The sequence below is a fragment of the Symphalangus syndactylus genome, chromosome 14, assembly GCF_028878055.3.
Source record: "Symphalangus syndactylus isolate Jambi chromosome 14, NHGRI_mSymSyn1-v2.1_pri, whole genome shotgun sequence".
Taxonomy (NCBI): domain Eukaryota; kingdom Metazoa; phylum Chordata; class Mammalia; order Primates; family Hylobatidae; genus Symphalangus; species Symphalangus syndactylus.
Window position 1 is genome coordinate 35,222,178 of NC_072436.2, and position 12,157 is coordinate 35,234,334.

Consider the following 12,157-nt stretch of genomic DNA (forward strand, 5'->3'; position numbering starts at 1 on the left):
AAAGACTTTTTATCTCATTCTAGATCTATGGTCAACAAAAAATTCAGCTCCTAGTTAATAGCTGATGAATCCTGGGATGACTCCAGAGGAGACTTGCTCAATAATCCAATAGCTCATTTCACTCTCATCCTACTCAGCTATCCCAGACATCCACTGCCGCCAAAGTGAAATATGATATTGATCTTGCACTGCATTGTTCAGTCTCTGTGAATCCTTGGGGGTCATTTGTAACTGATAGATTAACACAAGTGTGATAATCACTTTGGAAGCAAACTGTCAAGTACATGCACTACCCTGGATGCTGTACTGAGCACCCAAGAAAATTGGCTTCTCCTTAAGGGGTGTGCTACATAATTACATTTGATAAAACTCAAAGCTATGCTGGAGAAGCAGCAGTTACTACCAGAACATGCTACCATTCGTGTCCTCTGAGATGGGGGTCTGTCTACCCCAGCCTTTCAATTTAGGATGTCTTGTTTCATTCCATTTTCTGAGGATCTCATAAACCATAACAAGAATTTAACTTGAGGTTAAAATAATAGTAACAGTAGAAAAAAGGAAAAATTGTGCTAGCCAAGTATTATACATTTTTATATGCATTACCTTGGAAAGGTGATACAGTAGTTGAGAGTAAGGACTCAAGAACTAATCTGCTTGGCTTCAAATTCCAGCTTGCCACTCATTAGCTGAGCAAGTTCCTTAACCTCTCTGTGCCTGTTTCTTCACGTGTGAAATTATCTTACATGTAGACCTGTTGTGAAGATTAAATTACTTAATTTATGGGAAATACGTAGAATAGTACCTGTCATGTAAGTACTCCTTAAGCATAGTTGCATCTTTCTTTAAAGAGATAGAGAAGGAAATGGAGATAGAGATGCCTACAAGTGTGCATATGTGTATTTGTATATATTTGCACAGACTCTGTGAGATACATATGATCAATAAATCCATTTCACAAAAAAGATCATGAGAGTTAGTGGGGTAGGAGGAACAGTGAGTTAACGGCAAAGCCGGCAATTAAACCCAGGGCTTTTTTACTCTAAAGCATACGTTTTTAAATAGCAGGCACATTGTGAAGTGATATTTGCTAGTCAAGAAATGTTTGTTGAGTGCCAACTATGTGCCAAGCATTCTGTTAGGCCTGGAGCCATGGGACTCTTTTACCCACAGCCAGAGCTGGGGAAAATGATGAAAAAAAAACCCACAATATGTTTTTTGTGTTCCTTCAATGATACTCTAACCAATAAAGTCAAACCCTTTATCCTCCGCTTTCACTCTTATGCCTCACTTAAGTAGATTCTCCCTGGGCAGCATTCTAGAAATCATTTTTTATTCTCATACCCATTTCCTTGATACCTATTCTCTGAGAGCCTTCATCTTTGTGAAGTAACAGCAAGCTGTTCTGGTTAACTCAAATGACAATTAGTTCCCCTCATGGAAGAAAATAGATTGGGAATGAGTAAGTGCCCATAGGTAAGCACAAACTAAGGCTATATGGTGATGACGTAATAGATTTCTAAATTAGATCACAAATTAGACTAAAGAGACTTCCAAATCTAAGACAACGCAATTATTCAATATGCCAAGATCGGCATTCTTGATTATTAGATCAGCTCTCATGGTGAGATTTCTTGTACTGTGGTCACAATACTAGGAGAATGCATTGCATAAAATAAAAATTTAGTGGTTACCTATTTTTATGCCCCTTAATCAACCATGATAGTTTGCCAGCCAATTCAATACCTTACACAGTGATCCATTTGAACTTGACATTGTCAGGATACTTAGTGGTACTATATGTGATTCTGGTAACAAAAGAAAAGAAACTCTCTGTGATGTATGTGATCCCACCTCCAACTCCTAGGCAGTAGAATCAGAAAATCAATCTGATGATTGAAAGACTAGAAAGTAGTTCACACAGTCAAATCAGCTAACTTTAATTAAGTAACGTCATTCTTTTCCTCCAAAAGGCCCAATTGTCCAAACTTTATCCAAGCTAAATAATGCCCTATATTTTTCAAGTTGATCTCCCAGGCTCTCTAAATATGACTTTATCTCTTTCCTTCTCTACATCTGCAAGCTGTTAGAAAAAAGTTCAGGCTTACTGTGTCATCTCCTTGCTTCCCATCCCCTCTTTGCTATGCAAAGCCATTCTCCTTTTTTCACTTCCAGGCCACCGTGTATGTCCAATCTGTAATTTTGAACTGCTGCTCTGCTATCTTATGTAAATCATACTCCCATCCCCTCTTTGAGATTTTTCCAGAATCCAGGATTTTTATGCAAGGCTCAGACACTAAATCTGTCCCTATCAGTCCTAACTCCCAGGGCATGAACACGGAGATACTGTTCAAATTTCTATCATAGTTTAGCTATAAATGGAAGCAGAAAAATAGGGTATTAGCTGGAAAGTAATGGGGAGACTATAACTTTTTAAAAAAGAGATGTAAGATATTTTAGTATCTTTGCTTTTGGAAATGATCCAGCAGAAGGTGAAAAAATTAATAATGCAGGGATACAGGGTACTTCCAGAAGCAAATTCCTTATACAGGCAAGAATTTACTGAAAGCAATCAGTTATATGGGTGATTTAATCTTTGCCCAGAAAAATGGAGGATTTCAACCTGAAAACTTTTGCTATACTGTGTAATATTTTAAGCAATTTAAATTTTTACACATATTTTTAAAATTTTACCATAGTTTTTTCAATGTGTTTGAACACAAAACCATTCAACCAACTTGCCCTCAAGTCTTCATAAAATGATTGCTTTCAAATTGAGAAGGGTAAAACCTTCTCTAGATCCCCAGATACTGACTCATAACCAGAGTGAGGCAAAGCCCTGAAGCCTCAAGTTCACTGCAGTTGTCTATGAATTCAGAAGCAAAATTCATCGCTATCCTTCCTGCTTCTAGGGGAAATTAGGTAAATGACTCTGACCCTTTACCTCTGCCACAATGCATAGTGTATATTTTCAAATATTTACATTCTTGGGCATGACCCCAGTCTTGATGAGTCTAAATCTCCTGGGACAGTAAACGCAAAAGGAAAAAATACAGAAATCTGCATTTTGTTTTGTGAACTCCCCCAGCTATTCCTGTGTGCACTGAAGCTCCAATCCTGAAATAGAGAAACAAATATGATGATTTCCATTTTCATTCCTGCTTTTAACCATGTGTGTCAGGCCCTGTGTTCGGCATTGAACATGCAAGGTTAGAACATGATGGTCCCTGCCTTCAAAGGGTTCACAACTCAAAGGGAGAGAAATGGGAGCTAATTAAGGGTAATTCACAATATGAAAGGCTTGTGACCAAGGAAGTCTAAGGATGCTGAGAAGGAATATCAAAACTGGGTTCAGCTGGGGGTGGGCGTGATGCCCAGAAAGGCCAGGCTTGCTCTCAAGATGAGTTCTGAAGGATGAGCAAGAGCTAGCTAGGAAATGATATACCGAAATCTAAACAGAAATATTTCCAGTTCTTATTTAAAAGATTTTACTTGCAATTTTTTTATTGAGTTACGCAATGCACAGTAAGTTCTCATCTACAAAATATTTCTAGTCAAGAAATTGCTTTGGTATCATTTCACCAGTCGAGAAGTAACAGCTGAGGGTCTTTTCCCCTTAAAGTGATGGGAGGCCTCCAAAACACACATTTCTTGTCCTCAGACATAGAAAAGAAGGTTACAGAAAAGAGGTGAAAATTCAGCTCCACCTTAAAGAGGAGAAAAGAGCTTTTAGTTGGAACTTAAAGAGCAAGACTTAGAGAAACAGGAGAGAGCAGAAAGACAAAATAAATTTAAATCTCAAGTGGAAATGTTCTACTCTGCCCATGCAGGTAGGAAGATATAAGTTAAATAATACATAAAGGAAAAGTGTTTCTCTAGGTTTGAAAAATTAGAGGTGACAGTGAAAACAGACTCCTCTATAAATTCCACATGAACCTATCCTGAGGGTTCCTGTTTGTCCTGGCCAGTCTGCCCTGAATTTCCCAGTGTAAGAGAACGGTATGTGCATGGTATGTGCACTATACATCTCCAAGTCCAACTTGACTTTTCCAGGGCAGACTCAACTTTGTGGTAAATTGGTGAAAATGGGTTATATATAATAAACTTTATTACAATGAAGATTTCTGCCAACAAAGCTGTTTTTACAGGTTAATGTTAGTGAACTATACATAAAAAACTTTGTTATCTAGTTGCAAATGATTCGTCTCTAAGAAAAATTAGTTATGTGTTAATAGAAACCCAGCTTGAAGGCTATAGGGAGCGAGGCCCCACCCCCCTCTGCATTGGTTAGACCTGTCTACAACCTGAATTCCTCTACACTGAAGTCCTATCTGAAGTTCTAGTTTACCATTTTGAGGACAACTAGAAAACTACCACAATTTAGTCACTGTTGAAACCAAAATACATGAAAAACTAATAAAGTTCCCCTCAGAAAACAGACAACACACTCATAACAGGGACCAAGGAGAGTTTAAAGAAGGACAGAGCTAAGGGAAAAAGAAGGGAGGTGAAGCATCCCCAAGGATACACCCCTAGACCTGAACGGGCAAAGAGGGAGAGGTGACCAGAATCCCCTAAGTCCTACATCTGAAGGAACCCAGCGACTGCCAACACCTGTGCCAGCCATGGCACGGGGGAAGGGACTGGTGAATAAGGGCTAGCTCGCTGACATAGAGCTCCAGCCAGCACCTCCCACTGGCCAGAACAGAAACAAAAGAGAAGCAAACCTGTTGACTACAGGCCAAGCCAGTTCTCGGGGCCCAAAGCAGATTAGAGAGGGGAAGAGTTGGGTTTTAGGAGCCAACAAAAAATACTCAGCACAGAATCAAAAGTCGACTGCTTGCTGGACATGAAAGCTGTCTTTTGGTATTTAAAGTCAATACGGTCATATCACCAGTTTGAGGCATAAGTTCCTGATTGCCCTCTTTGAGCAGCTTCTACAATCTCACGCAGACTCCTAACAGCTGGAAACACCTTGGTTAAAAATCTTCCAGTAGAAGATTCCACAGCTGACATAAAGAGTTTTTAACTCATTGGTCATGACTTTATCTACATTTCCAATTTTGTTTCTTACTATTTCTCTGCTCATACCCAGAGATTTTGGTAAACTGGATTTTCAACGTTCCCTAATTCATGGTGTACTCTTTCTCACCATTCGAAATTCAGTTCCACGTTTCAGATTCATTCCTAATTCTACCTTCTCCACAAAGCCTGATTTCCCACAATGTCTGATTGTCTAAGCTGGTTGTAATCTCTACCTCCTCTAAACATAGACCTGTAGTTTAATCTCTTGAAGAATTTACCTTAAAAACCTGTGTGGCCAAAAATGGTGGCTCGTTCCTGTAATCCCAGAACCAAGGTGAGAGGATCATTTGAGCTCAGGAGTAAGAGACCAGCCTGGGCAACACAATGAGACCCTGTCTCTATAAAAATAAAAATTAGCTGGGCATGGTGGCAATCCTGTAGTCTCAGCTACTTGGGAGGCTGAGGTGGGAAGGTTGAGCCCAGGAGGTCACCTCCCTGAATTGCTTTCAAATAAATTGATTATAGATTTGAATAAGCTTATTTAGCTCTCTCCAAAGAAGATTAAATCAAAAGAGGTATCATTATAGGTAGTAATGTTTTGGCTGAACGTAAGATTTTATAAGACCTAACCGTTGGATGGTTTTTGCCTTCAGCTCCTGCTAAATGACAATATAATTTCAGACCGTGTAATTTCAGAAGGCCCCTAATACTTTAGGAATATACATGTATTAGTGAGTGGCTATAAGTTAAAGGGGACATACCAGGTTTACCCAACCATTATTTCTATGCTGGGAAAATTCCTATTCAGAAAAGGAGACAAGAAACTTTCACAGAACCAGGACCTGTCTCCAAGTGCCAGGATTTATTATTAGACTCTGTCCCACTAGATCATCTGTGATTCTTGGCAGACAAGTGGATACCGAAGTCTTTTCAATTACAATGACTAAAGAAAACTTCTTTGTAAGATTTAATAAGCACACTGGCTTCTTTAATGGTTTTTAATACGTGCTCAGGCAACTCAAATATTGCCATCACAGCATAAAATTCCAGAGTCTTTTGAATATATTTCATGCTTTTTTAATGACCTCATTAGACAAATCAGTTTTTTGGCAAAGCAGGGCTAAAAAAATTAATCTCACAGTGATTTGTGATAGCCAATGATCAGACAATACAGAATACATGCTTTTGGAATTGCCAGTCTATTACAATAATGAAAGAAGGGGTACAGAAAGCAGAAAAGCAAAATATTTACCTTACCCTTGAGGAGTTTATAATATACTTATACAGACAAAGTGAACTCAGACTATTGCAGCAAATGATACATAACAGCTCATAATCAAGAAGCACTATGATATGGGTGGGGAGTAGGGGGGATGATAGTTTAGGGTTAGAAGTTCTGTCTCATTTGCTGTGCATCTTCAGGACAGTTACGCTATCCCTTTGAGTCCTCTTCTGGAAAAATACTTGCCTTACAAGGACATTTTGAGGATATAATAGGGAAATGTATGTGAAAGTAACATAATAAAATGTAAATAGCTATACATGTTCAGTCACTCCATAGGAATTTATCATGAGCCCACTGCATGCCAAGTACCATCCCCAGCATGACTGGAGATACAGATTAAAAAAAACTACAGGTTTTTTTCCTCAAAAAAGTCAACTAAGCATAGTCCTATAGGTTTCCTTCAGAAAGGACTGGGAACCACAAGCGCTGTGATAATGAGAGGAATCGATGAAGGAGAGTGGGACCTGCACTTTCTAGGCTGTGTAGAACATGTAGCTCCTTAACTCATAATGGAATTACTTCCCAATACACTCATCAGAAGTTGAAAATATCGTAAGTCAAAACGTATTTAATACACCTAACATACCAAACATCATAGCTTAGCTTAGCCTGTATTGAAAGTGCTCAGAACACTGACATTAGCCTGTAGTTTGGCAAAATCATCTAATATAACGCCCCTTTCCTAATAAAGCCTGAATATATCACGTAATTTATTAAATACTGTACTGAAAGTGAAAAAAAAAAAACAGAATGGTTGTATGAGTACTCAAAGTACAGTCTCTACTGAATGTGTATCACTGTGGCACCATCATCTAGTCAAAAAAATCATTAAGTCAAACCATCATAAGTCAGGGATTATCTACATAGACAGTTGGGGGAAAGGAACAGGGGTTTTTTTCAAGCAAAGAAGCAGTATTTACTAGAGATAGGCAAGTCTGGCGTATTTTTGAGTGGAGGTCCTGATTAGAAGAAAAAATAAATTGTGTCTATTTCAAGAGTCAGGATTATTGAGCTCAACTGATGCAAAGTAAAATAATTGAACAATTTTCACTTAAATCAGTAGTAACACTAAGGTAAATGTATATTAAATAGAACCTGCTGACTGCTCAGATTTGGGGAGTTCCCTACTTTTTAAGGCAAAAGGAGTTAATCTCAGAAATGTACACGGATATTAAGAAGTTAGTAACAAGGGAGATTTAGAGGACATCTGTGGCTCAACGCACCAAAGCTAGCAGAAGGACTTCATCTCAACTGCTATTTCCCACCAGCAGGTAGCGGCTGCCGGGAGCATCCCCTCAGAAAGAATACCAAGGCTTTGTCTGAGCTCTGTGAGACAGCGTGTCATGATGAAATATTGAAAGTAGCCTTGGGCATGGATGGCAGAGGAACTGCTCAAGCCTTCTCTTTTCCAGTCCTGCTTACACCTGCCCCAGCTCCCTCCTGAGCCCTGAACATGGAGACGTGAGGTTTAGAATAATAGCTCTGACGGCTTTCACAGTCAGTTTCACTAGATCAGATTCAATAAAGCAGGAAGGCCCGCATATCATCATCGCATCCATTGAAAAAAAAAAACAAAAACGGTTTTTGGCTTAGTTTTAGCAAAGCAAAATGCTTTCATTAGAACTTCCTAATAGCCCAGGAAAAAATGAGGCTTTACATTTGCATGAATGACTATCCAAGGACACAGATGAAGGGTAGTTTCTGACCTTGAATAGCTCACAGTCTACTGAGAGAAAAACAATATAAAAACAATATCAGAATAAACAATGTATTTTATAACATTTTTCAAAGGATTCCATTCTCTTACTTTGCTTAGGTTAAGTTCAAGTCACAGAAAGGAAACACCAAACTCATTTCAATGTATCCAGACAGGATCTATGTGCAAACATGTTTTCTAATGAGTCCTGAAGCAATTAATGGTTAATCAACAGAATTCTCTCCATTTTCTGTCATTCTAATTCTTAATCTTTTCTGAGTGAGGGGCTTCTTCTTACTCTCTTGCCAGATTACCCTCAAATTTCTGGATACCCATAGCTACAGAGAGAGTAAAATCAAATAATTTATTGCCCATGTGTGAACGCCTCAAACAAATTTTCTATGAACATATACCATGATAGAAGCAGCAGAGTTTGTACAACTAGAGGAGAAACTAGTTTAAAAGAGCAACGTTTTCAAATATGCACATTCTGCCACCTCATAATCACGAAGGGACAATTTCTAGGGTACCCCCAAAAAAACCCTGTGGACAGGTGTGTTTTCTGACTCAGGATGATCAGTGCTGCTATTTGGAGCTTGGACATGATACAGGCAGGGAGGAAGGACAGGTGGAGAGACAGACAAGGAGCTGACCCAGTTGCACTAGAAGCAGCTGTCCAGCTGCTCACCTCAGCGGCCCAAAGCTGGCTGTGTCTGGGTAGTGGGCAGCAGATGACGGGCCACAGCTACCACCTTGTGTTCTTGGGCCAAACAAGGACTGCAGCTATTGGGCCTCTAGCTAAGACCGGCAAATGGGGCACGCTGCAGGGAATGCTTGTCTCATGCAGAAGGCAGAGAACGACCCTGGCGGTACTACCTGGAGCACAGTTCTCAGAGGATCTCCCTGTACTCAGTCAGAAATAAATGAAACATCACATGCCCAAGAGCTGGAAAAGTTTCCTGCCCTTCAGGAAGTAGAGAAAACGGCAACATTCCTGACAAAAATACTCATTCTAACTGATACCATAAGGAGTACAAAAAACATGCAATATACTGCCATTTTTTATTGGATATCTACTATGTGTCAAGTGTTTTGCTAAAAACTTTATAGGTATTATGTTCAATGTTTGCATGTGTGATTAACCCCACTTTGTCCGTGCAGAGAAAGAAGATGAGAGGTTGTCACTTGTGCAACACACACAGTCAATAATGTTTGGCTCAGGATCTAAATCCAACTCTAAGTTGTACCAACTATCTTCTTTTCTTGCTGGGACTAAGCAGAGCATGCAGGAAAAACCTTTCAGGGATAGAAAAAAAGAAATTTGTAACAGTTCTGTTGGAGAATGTTCCAGGATATCATTTTTTTTTTTTTAAGAAAAATGTGTATTCTGCTTTTGTTGGGTGGAGTGTTCAATAAATGTCAAGTATAGCTGGTTTATAATGTTTTATAAGTCCTCTGTCTTAGTCTTTTTGTGCTGCTATAACAACATACCTGAAACTGGGTAATTTATAAAGATGGAAATGTATTTCTCACAGCTCTGGAGGCTGGAAAGTCTAAGATCAAGATTAAGGTAGTGTTAGGTTTGTTGTCTAGTCTGTGCTTTCAAGATGCTGCCTTGAATGCTTCATCCTTCAAAGGGGTAAAACACTCTATCGTCACATGGTGGGAAATGGAAATTGCAAGAGGGCTGTAGGCTGTGAAGCCTCTTTCATAAGGCCCTTAATTTCATTCACAAGTAAAAGAGCTCTCATAACCTAATCACTTCTTAAAGGCCCCACCTCTTAATAACATCACACTGGCCATTAAGTATTTACATCTGAATTTTGGAGGGCACACATGGTTATTGCATTCATTTTCTTGTTGACCTTTTCTCCTTTTCTTTTTTTTTTTTTTTTATGAGATGGAGTTTCAGTCACCTAGGCTGGAGTGCAATGGCGTGATCTCGGCTCACTGCAACCTCTGCCTCCCGGGTTCAAGTGATTTTCCTGCCTCAGCCTCCCAAGTAGCTGGAATTACAGGCACACGCCACCATGCCCAGCTAATTTTTGTATTTGTAGTAGAGACAGGGTTTCACCATGTTGGTCAAGCTGGTCTTGAACTCCTAACCTCAGGTGATCTGCCCACCTCAGCCTCCCAATGTGCTGTGATTACAGGTGTGAGCCACTGCGCCTGGCTTTGTTGATCTTTTCTTTAGGTGTTCTACCAGTTACTGAAAATGGAGTAGTGAAGTCTGTAACTATTATTGTTGAAATGTTGATTTCTCTTTGATATTAGTATAGCCACTCCAGTTTTCTTATAGTTACTGCTTACATGGTATATATTTTACCATCTTTTTGCTTTCAATCCATTTGTATATTTGAATATAAAGTTTCTCCTGTAAATAGCAGATAGTTGAATTATGTTTATTTATCCAGTCTAACATCTCTGTATATTTACCATGTTGTTTAACTTTTTCACATTTAATATTATTGATATTAGATTTATATCTTTCATTTTACTTTTTGTTATCTATGTGTCTTATGTCTTTTTTGTTCTTCCATTCCTCCTTTATTAAATCCTTTTTTATTAAATGGATATTCTGGTGGAATGTTTTGATTTCTCAAATTTTTTTTACTATTTTTTAGTCATTTTTATAATGGTTGCTCCAGAGCTTGTCATATACATTTTAGCTTACCAGGATCTACTTTAGACTTACACCAGCTTAATTTTGGTGAGATATAAAAATGTCACTCTTCTATAGCTATATTTCCTCATCATTTTTTGTGCTATTGTTATTATATATATTAAATCTATGTTACAAGCCCAACAATGCATTGCTATAATCATTACCTTTTATGAATTTATGTCTTGAAGAAGCTGAGGAAAAAAAGGAGAGCAAATATTTATCTATAGTCTGTTATATTTGCCTTTTCTCCCTCTTTATTATGTCTTTAAAAATATTACTTACCATTTCTCACTTTTTAAATTTGTTTGTTTCATGCACGTCTGTGTGAAGAGACCACCAAACAGGCTTTGTTTGAGGAATAAAGCTTTTAATCACCTGGGTGCAGGTGGGCTGAGTCCAAAAAGAGAGTCAGCAAAGGGAGACAGGGGTGGGGCTGTTTTATAGGATTTGGGTGGGTAGTGGAAAATTACAGTCAAAGGGGATTGTTCTCTTGCGGGCAGGGGTGAGGGTCACAAGGTGCTCAGTGGGGGAGCTTCTGAGCCAGGATGTGCCAGGAGAAGGAATTTCACAAGGTAATGTCATCAGTTAAGGCAGGAACTGGCCATTTTCCCTTCTTTTATGATTCTTCACCTGCTTCGGGCCATCTAGATGAATACATGCAGGTCACAAGGGATATGATGGCTTAGCTTGGGCTCAGAGGACTGACAGTTTGTATGGGTTTGTATTGAAGTCATTGTCTTAATTCAGTGTTCCTACTCACCCCCTTTCTGTTGTTATTGTCAAATATATTACATTTCTATATGTTGTGGCTCAACAATACAATTATATTGTTTTACACAAATATTTTCTAAATCTGTCAAAAGAAAAACAAAGAAATATGTATTATACTGAGTTTTATAGCTAAATAGTTACAAGTACCAGTGCTTGCTTTTTTAAAATGTAGATTCAAATTTACATCTGTGCTTACTTAGACTTAAATTTTTCTTTAGTATTTCTTGTAATGTGGGTCTGCTAGCAAAAAAATTCTCTCAGTTTTTGTTTATCTGAAATATCTTTATTATGTCTTTAATTTTGAAAGATAACTTTGCTAGGTATAGAATTATTGATTCACACTTGTTTTTTTTCCTTTACGCCCTTTGAATATGTTATCCTACTTCTGGCCTTCATTATTCTGATGATAAATAAGCTGTTAATCTTATTGGAGCTCTCTTTTACAGGACAAGTTTTTTTTGTTTTTTTTTTTGTTTCATTTTATCTTGTGTTGTTTTGTGACAGCATCTCACTCTGTCATTCAGGCTAGAGTGGTGATGAGATCAAAGCTCACTGCAGCCTTGAACTGGGCTCAAGCAATTCTCTCACCTCAGCCTTCCAAATAGCTGGGACTGTAGGTGCATGCCACCACACCCAGCTAATTTTTGTTTTTTGTTGTTTTTATTTTTGTGGAGATGAAATGTTGCTATGTTTCCCCAGGCTGGTCTCAAACTCCTGA